Here is an 8,999-nt window from a genome sequence, read left to right as displayed (position 1 = left end):
TCCTGAACTTATAAGTAGGCTATATTCCAAAAATTCTTTTATAACTTGGTTCTGTGAAACTTGGAATGCATTTTCTTATAGAAACAATGTTTTATATTTTTATTTAATTTAGACTTAACCTATTTTTAAAATGATTTAAAGTAGTACATAATAAGACACATATGTCATAAGCTTTTAAATAATGAAAAGAAGGTCTATAACAATATATTTGGCCCGCAGAATATAATTATATCACAAATCCCATAAACCTACACTAACTTAAAATCAAGAAGAAATTTAACTTTGAGAATTCTTTTAGCCAATACAATATAAAAAGGGAAAAAATGAGGGGGTTTTCTGTGTTTTTAGTTTTTAATTTCTTTTGCTTCCTTTAACCTCTCACACTCTAATAACATGACATATACGTATTCAAAGAGACATAATTTCTTCAGAAAAAAATTTACATAGAATCTTAAATAAGGAGTATTTAATAACTTATTAGACAAAGATGGTTTACTAAAAAAAGCAGAAGTAACATCATACAACCCATTGTTAAAACAATCATTGTTGAAACTGAAAGCATATTTAATTTTATTTCAGTAAGGCAATTCTAAAAGTCATTCAAGTAAAAGATACCTGTCTCTCTTGTGCTTCAAGTTAATACAGAATAAAGACTGCTAATAGTCAGCATACATCACTTAGAATGTGTCCAAAAAAAAAAAAGAACGTGTGTCCATGCATTCTCTCATTGAATCCTCATGATACCTCTATGAGGTTAGTACAACTATTACTATCCCCATTTTATAAATGAAAAACTGAGGCAAAGAAGTAACTAGCATGCCAAGTTCACACAGCTACATTATTAAACTTCCATTAATATTTTTTCCTCTCAAATATCAATGATCTCATACAGAGTTTTAACAGAAGTTGAATAGGAGAAAAATCTGAGTTTGAGCTCTCTGTCGACCACAAAATGAGTTGGCTCATTCCTACCTCATTAATGTTAGCCCATTCTAATATCCCTGTTGGTTGCAGAATTTTTGAAAAAAAGATTTATTTATTTATTTGAAAGTCAGAGTTACAGAGAGGCAGAGGCAGAGAGAGAGAGAGAGAGAGAGGTCTTTCATCCACTGGTTCACTCTCCAAATGGCGGTAACAGCTGGAGCTGAGCTGATCTAAAGCCAAGAACCAGGAGCTTCTTCTTCTGGGTCTCCCACGTTGGTTGCACAGGACCAAGGACTTGGGCCATCTTCTACTGCTTTCCCAGGCCATAGCAGAGAGCTGGAGCAGCTGGGTCTTAAACCGGCACCCATATGGGATGCCGGCACTGCAGACAGAGGCTTTACCCGCTACGCCACAGCACCGGCACCCACAGAATTTCTTTTATGCCTTCAACCTACCAAGTTGTTCCTTCCATTAGGGTTTTAAACAAACAAACAAAAAATTCCCCCCAAGGTCCGGTGTTGTGGTGTACTAGGTTAAGCCACCACCTGCAACTGCGGCATACCTTATGGGCACTAGTTCGTGTCCTGGCTGCTCCACTTCTGATCCAGCTCTCTGCTAATGTGCCTGAGAAAGCAATGGAAGATGAACCAAATGTTTAGACCCCTGTCACCTACATAAGAGGCCTGGATGAAGTTCTTGACTCCTGGCTTTGGCCTCGCCTGGCCTGGCCTTGGCTGTTGTGGCCATCTTGGGTGCAAACCAGCTGATGGAAGATTCTCTTTCTCTCTCTCCCACTCTCTCCCAACATTTGTAACTCTTTCACGTAAATAAATCCCCCCCAAAATAATTTAGATCTCAGTTCCAAAGTCAAATATGTCTCCCCTTGGTCACTCAATCTAGAGAAACCTACTCTGATACTCTGTAATGAGTGACAAGATTTCATTTTTTTTAAGATTTCATTTTCAATCTATTAGATCATTTAGTCTCTTGCTCCAACCCTTAAAATCATACTAATAAAAATACAACATACATCATAAATGCAAGGCAAAATGTAATTTTAAACTTTAAAAATGTAAACAAATGAAATTTCAATAATATATTTTACTTAATTCAATATTTCTTATCTAGAATATTGCCATTTCAATATAATCCAATAAAAATTCAATGAAATATTTCATATCCCCTTTTTGAGCCAGGTATTCAAACTACAGTGTATAGTTTCCACGGGCAATACATTGCAATTTAAATGAGCCACATTACAGATGCTCAGTAGCCCCATTTTAAGTGTTCAGTAGCCTCACGTGACTAGGGGCTACCATATTGGATATTACAACTTAAAATGCAAAGAGTTGTTTACTGGTATATCCGCAGAATGTAGGCTAGCATAACAGTGCCTGACTCTTTGTGTGCTCAATACATTTTGAGTGAATGAATGAACATTCAACAAATAGAATATCAGTATCCTGTCTTAAGTTGAAAGAAAACCCATATCCTGTTGATACCAAATTTGCAGGAGAGAAAGATAACACTTTTACTTTAGTTTTTGAGTCAGATGAAATTAAGTTATCATTTGGAAATAAGTATGTGTTGCTAAACAGTTGGTTTCCTTCTCACAGGTGCATTCCTTACTGTGGCCTTCAAAAGCTATCCACAGCCCAACCACTAGAACCAATAAATAGTGCCTTATGTGGCAGAAAAAGGACTTCATAGATGTGCCTAAAGATCTTGAGATGAAGGAATTGGCCTGGATTATCCAGGTGGACCTCAAATGCAATGACAGATATCCCTGGAAGACGGAGAACCAACCACACAAGAGGAAAAAGTAATGTGACCACGAAGAAAGAGAAATGAATAATACAACCAACATCCAATGCATGCTGACAGTCATCAGAAGCTGGAAAAGACAAGAAACAGATTCTCTCCTGGCACCTCTAAAAAGGAGCACTAGTGAATGTTGGCTGCTGTAAACCACCAAGTTTATGGTAATTTGTTACAACTGACATAGGAAATGAACACACTCACTTGTTGATCAAGCGACCTCCATATTAGAAACAATTCTATGGTAGTTTGCAGAAATCCCTCTCTCTGTCCTGTCCTGTCTCAACCCTCTCTTTGTCCCTGTCCCTTTGCAATGTGAATTAGCAGCTCATCTCATTATGAGGTATAATTGGTGTCTCTACTCAGTTGATTGCTTTAACTAACAGAATACCACAAAAATACCTTTCTGGGAACTGGTATTGTGGCACAGCAGGTTAAGCCACCCCTTGGGACACCAGTATACATTCCATGTCAGAGTTCCAGTCCTAGCAGCTTGGCTTCCAATCCAGCTTCCTGCTAGTATGCCTATGAAGGCAACAGATAATGACCAAAGTTTTTGGGCCCCTGCTACCCACATGGGAGACCTGGATGGAGTTCCTGGCTCCTGGCATCAGCCTGACTCAGCTCTGGCTATTGTTGCCATTTGGGGAATGTGCTAGCAGATGGAAGCCTCTCCATCTCCCTGACCCTTCCCCTCTCCCTCACTGTCTTTCTGCCTTTCATATAAGATATATATATATATGGAAATAAATAAATAAACCCATTTGTAAAAAGTACCATTTGGCTTGGTGTAGCCTGCTAAATGGCAAAACAAGTGCCTCAGGTGCCCCTCACTGTGCCATCTGATAGTGAACCATCTGTCGGACATGTGAATAAGCTTATCCTAGACGACCCAGTTTCCATGTGACCCCCATCTGCTTGCCAGCTGACCAACATCCAACTTCAGACAAATGAGCAATCTCTGTGAATCCAAGTACACCTGCCTAACCCAAATTGCCAATCTATAGAATTATGGAGCTTCATAAATGGTTGTTGTTTAAAGTTCCTAAATGCTAGCATAACTTGTTAAGCCCAAGTAACTAACTGATATATTCCCATCGAACCTGTTCCTTCTATAAATGTTCAATTCTCCTATACAATAACAAAAGACTCTTACCCTAAAATGAAACTCCTTGTAATCTTTTTTAATATATGCCTTTTTTTTTTTTTGAGAGGCAGAATTATAGATAGAGAGAGGAAGGGGCAGAGACAAAGGTCTTCCATCCACTGGTTCACTCCCCAAATGGCCTTAACAGCCAGAGCTGGGTGAATCTGGAGCCAGGAGCCTCCCCTGGCTCTCCCACGTGGGTGCAGGGACCATCTTCTTACTGCCTTCTCAGGACATAAGCAGAGAACTTGATTGGAGGAGGAGCATCCAGGACACGAACCAGCAACATATGGTATGCTAGCACCACAGGTGGAAGTTCAGCCCACTATGCCACAGCTCTGAACCCGTTTAGTCTCTTTTGGACATGGCCAACCATTCCATTTGCTACTGGAACACTTACAGAGCTAAAGTTTTCTTGAACTAGCAATATTTCATTACATGGACTCTCTCAGGGAGTACTTCTCAGATGTCAACTGCTCATTATGTATCAAGGTAGAAAAATAATACGAAGGTAACTCAGAAAGTTCATGGAAAAGTGAAATTAAAAGATATACTTATTTCTATGCAAAAAAATCAAAATCTATACATAGTTTTTCATAATGTATATTTTTCATGAACTTTTTGAATAGCCTTCATATAGGCTAACAAGAATTTAAAGGTAGGGGCCAGCATTGTGGCACAGCAGGTTAAGCCACCACCTGCAATGGCAGCATCCCAGATGGGCGCTGGTTCGAGTCCCGACTGCTCCACTTCTGATCCAGCTCTCTGCTATGGCTCAAGAAAGCAGCAAGGATGGCCCAAGTGCTTGGGCCCCTGCACCCATGTTGGATACCTGGAAGACGATCCTGGCACCTGGTTTTGGCCTAGCCCATTCCTGGATGTTATTGCTATTTGGGGATGGAAGATCTCTCTGTCTCTGTCTCTCCTTCTGTTTTTGTAACTCTTCTTTTCAAATAAATACATAATTTTTTAAAAAAAAGAAAAGAATTTAAAGGTAGGTAAGGGCAGATAACAGACCTAAGCATTTAATATCTTGTATTTTTATCAAATTCAAATTTGAGTAGCAATAAATCCTTTATACCTGAGAAAGAGTAATTAGTTATAAAATATAACTGATAATTATAGTATGTGATCTATAGAGTAGAGTTAGTCTGGTCTATCTGAATCCTGAAAAATAGATGTCAAAAATTATGATTCTGGGGGCCGGTGCTGTGGCACAGTAGGTTAATCCTCCACCTTTGGCGCCAGCAACCCAAATGGGCACCAGTTCTAGTTCCAGCTGCTCCTCTTGCAATCCAGCTCTCTATGAAAACAGAAGATGGCCCAAGTGCTGGGGCCCCTGCACCCACATGGGAGACCTGGAAGCAGCTCCTGGATCCTGGCTTCAAACTGGCACAGCTCCAGCATCTCCAGCCATTACAGCCATCTGGGGAATAAACCAACGGATGGAAAACATTTCTGTTTTTCCCTCTCACTGTCTGTAACTCTACCTCTCAAATAAATAAATAAAATCTTAAAAAAAAAAAAAAAACCTTATGATTCTGGGAGTGAGCATTTTGGTCCAGGAGTTGAGTACCCAGTTGTGACACCCATGTCCCACATCAGAGTGCATGGGTTCAATGCTCAGCTCTGGCTCCTGACGATACAGACTCCGACAGGCAGGTGATAACTCAGTAACTGGGCTCCTACCACCCCTGCAGGAGACCTGGATTGAGTTCTCAGACTCTGGCGTCAGCCCCAGCTGCAGGCATTTGGGCAGTGAAGCAGCAGATGGTCTCCCTCGCTCTTTCTTTTTCTCTCTCTCCCACTTTCCCTCCTCTGCCATCTATCTGGGTGTCTGTCTTTCTGCCTCTTAAATATTTTTTAAATCATGATTCTAATCACTTGAAATGAAAATGTACTTTCTGACAGTAGTTAGCCACAAATTTCAGTTTATTCTTACTCTTAATCCTGGACTAGTGTAAAACCATGTAATAGGAATAGAGGAGAATGCTAGTCTCTTTGTATTCAGTTTATCACAGTGATAGGTAGGCAATGAAGAGATGCCAGATGTGGCCAACACAGCAATATTTAAAATTGGAATCCACACAAATATTTCAAAAACTGGCACTTGGCTCCCAATCCAGGTTGCAGACTGTCCCAAATGTTTCCTAAAATACCTGAGAAGGCAGAGGAAAAACAAAAATTGATGATATCAAAGATGATATCTGACAGCCATCCTATTACTAGAAATAAAGAGAAAATTCCATTAACTTCAGAAATTAGGGAGATGAATTGTAAATCATAATCAGCAGCCACTTGAAACAGAGAAAGTCACCAATATGAAAGAAAATAGAAAAAGATTTCTCTCATCCTTCACTCTATATTATGCAGATCAAAGACCCAGAATCAGTTCCAACTGGAAGACCTAACAATTAATCCCATCCAAAATACAAATTGCCTTAGAGATAGAGGGCTATAACAGCCCCCGCCTCTGCTCTCATTGTACCTTTCTTTCTTTGGAGAATGAGACTCCAAAATCAATAAAAATAAAAGTGTGTGTGTGGAAAGAGGAGGAGGATATGGTGGTGACAGTAAATATACTGCATGCTCAGACATTGCTTCAAAAAGTAAATTACCCTTGGGCAGACGTCAAAATAAAAACAACTCTGTTAGTCAAACTGTTTTGCATTTACTTACTCCTTGGGTTCAAAGTATCAGAAAGTAGACACTGTGCATGACACACAACGCACTTGATCCAGCGAATCTGTACCTATTGAATAGGCTAGGATGTGTGACTATCAGTTTGCTGTGCTGTTGGAAATCTGTTGGCATCCAATAAGCCATAAATCAGATGAGATGCTACACACAGACCCACTGGCAAAAGTATTCTAACAGGGTGAGTCAGCAAACAAGCAAACATTAGAGCTGATGACAGACTGACACAAGGGAAATTCCTCCCACAATAAGAACAATTAAGAAAAATTGCAGGTGTTTTTCAATAGGATGGTAGAGGATTAGAATTATTTGAAATGGGAGTAGATTTTGAAAGGGGAAACAGTAAGAGTCAAAACTAGAGTTAGGACAAGGTAAGATTTAAACAGTGCATTAATGCTGTTTAAAAAATTGAGAGGAAAAAGCTGAAGGTAAAAAACGGTAATAGAATTTTATTGTTTACAAAGCCTACTCAAAAGATATTGAATCAGGGGCCGGTGCTGTGCGTAGTAGGCCAAGCCTCTGCCTGTGGTGGCAGCATCCCATAAGGGCACTGGTTTGTGTCCTGGCTGTTCCATATTTGATCCAGCTCTCTGCTTATGACATGGTAAAGCAGTGATGCCAAAGTGCTTGGGCCCCTGCACCCATGTGGGACACCAGGAAGAAGTTCTTGGCTGCTGGCTTCAGATTGGCCCAGCTCCAGCTATTGCAGCCATTTGGGGAGTGAACCAGCAAATAGAAGACCTCTCTCTCTCTCTCTCTCTCTCTCTCTCTCTCTCTTTCTCTCTGTCTCTTCCTCTCTCTGCCTATAACTCTGCCTCCCAAATAAATAAAAGCTTTTAAAAAAAGATATTGAACCAGTGACCTTAAAGTAAAAATTTGGAAACATTTCCAGAAATATAAAGGAAAACTTTCAGAGATGAAAATAAAAATGAAGAGCATAAAAGAAAAGTATTGGGGCCGGCGCTGTGGCGCAGCGGGTTAATGCCCTGGCCTGAAGCACCGGCATACCAAATGGGTGCCAGTTCTAGTTCCGGCTGCTCCTCTTCCAATACAGCTCTTTGCTATGGCCTGGGAAAGCAGTAGAAGATGGCCCAAGTCCTTGGGCCCCTGCACCCACGTGGGAGACCCAGAAGAAGCTCTTGGCTCCTGGCTTCAGATCGGCGCAGTTCCAGCCATTGAAGCCATCTTGGGGAGTGGACCAGGGGATGGAAGACCTCTCTCTCTCTCTCTCTGCCTCTCTCTCTCTGCGTAACTCTGACTTTCAAATAAATAAATAAATCTTTAAAAAAAGAAAATAGAAGGATCACTAAGTGGATAAATTGGCATTATTGATAAAGAATTCTTAACTAAAAGCAAATAAAAATTGAAAATAGAAGAAAATCTTACTGACTGAAAGACATGAATCTTCAGACATAAGAGAATTATTTATCTTATAAACAATGAAAACAGGAAAACCATTGTGGCAAATTTTTATTACAAAGATGAGTAAAACCCTAGAAGTAGAAACATGCTTAGAACACTATAAGGAAGTTGTTCTGGCCTCAGAGTTCTCTGCAATCTTAAATATCTTTTTCTAAGACATGTTTATTTATCTAAAAGGCAGACTGATGGCGAGGGAGAGGAAGAGACACAGTGAGAGAATTCTTTCACCTGTCGGTTCACTCCCCAAATGGCCACAACATCCAGAGCTGGGCCAGCAGGTAGTCAGGACCCTGGAACTCCATGTGGTCTCCCACATGGATGGCAGGTGTCCAAGGACTCGGGCCATCTTCCGCTGCTTTTCCAGGCACGTTAGCAGGAAGCTGGATCAGAAATGGAACAGCCAGGACTCACACCACTCTGTCTCTCTTTATCCCTCTGTCACTCTGCTTTCAAATAAATAAAATAAATACTTTTTAAAGACATTAAAATTATTTAACCATTGAATTTGATTGTCTTAAGGTGTCCTTGCTCTTTCAGTGGCTTTAATTGGGGGCCATGCCTTTACTCATTCCCTTGAATGCTTCCTCAGGATGATTTCCTCAGGACGATTACTAACATTGCCTTTTTAAAAATAGACTTCATTTTTCATAGTGGTTTTGAGTTCAAAGCAAAATTAAGCAGAAGATAAAACAGCTTTTCCTGCACCTCCTGCGCCCACAGTTATGGTTTTCCCATGATCAACATCACATACCCAAGTGGTATCTGCTACAATTGATAAATTCTGGAGAATTTTACATCAGATGAGAACTGGCTCTCCAAACAGTGTTTAAAAAGTATGTATGAGGCCGGCGCCGCGGCTCAATAGGCTAATCCTCTGCCTGAGGCGCCAGCACACCAGGTTCTAGTCACGGTCAGGGCGCTGGATTCTGTCCCGGTTGCCCCCTTCCAGTCCAGCTCTCTGCTGTGGCCCAGGAAGGCAGTGGAGGATGGC

The sequence above is a fragment of the Oryctolagus cuniculus genome, chromosome 11 (genome assembly GCF_051225735.1).
Source record: "Oryctolagus cuniculus isolate XC-2025 breed Fujian yellow rabbit chromosome 11, ASM5122573v1, whole genome shotgun sequence".
NCBI lineage: Eukaryota > Metazoa > Chordata > Mammalia > Lagomorpha > Leporidae > Oryctolagus > Oryctolagus cuniculus.
Note: the sequence above shows the minus strand (reverse complement) of the source record.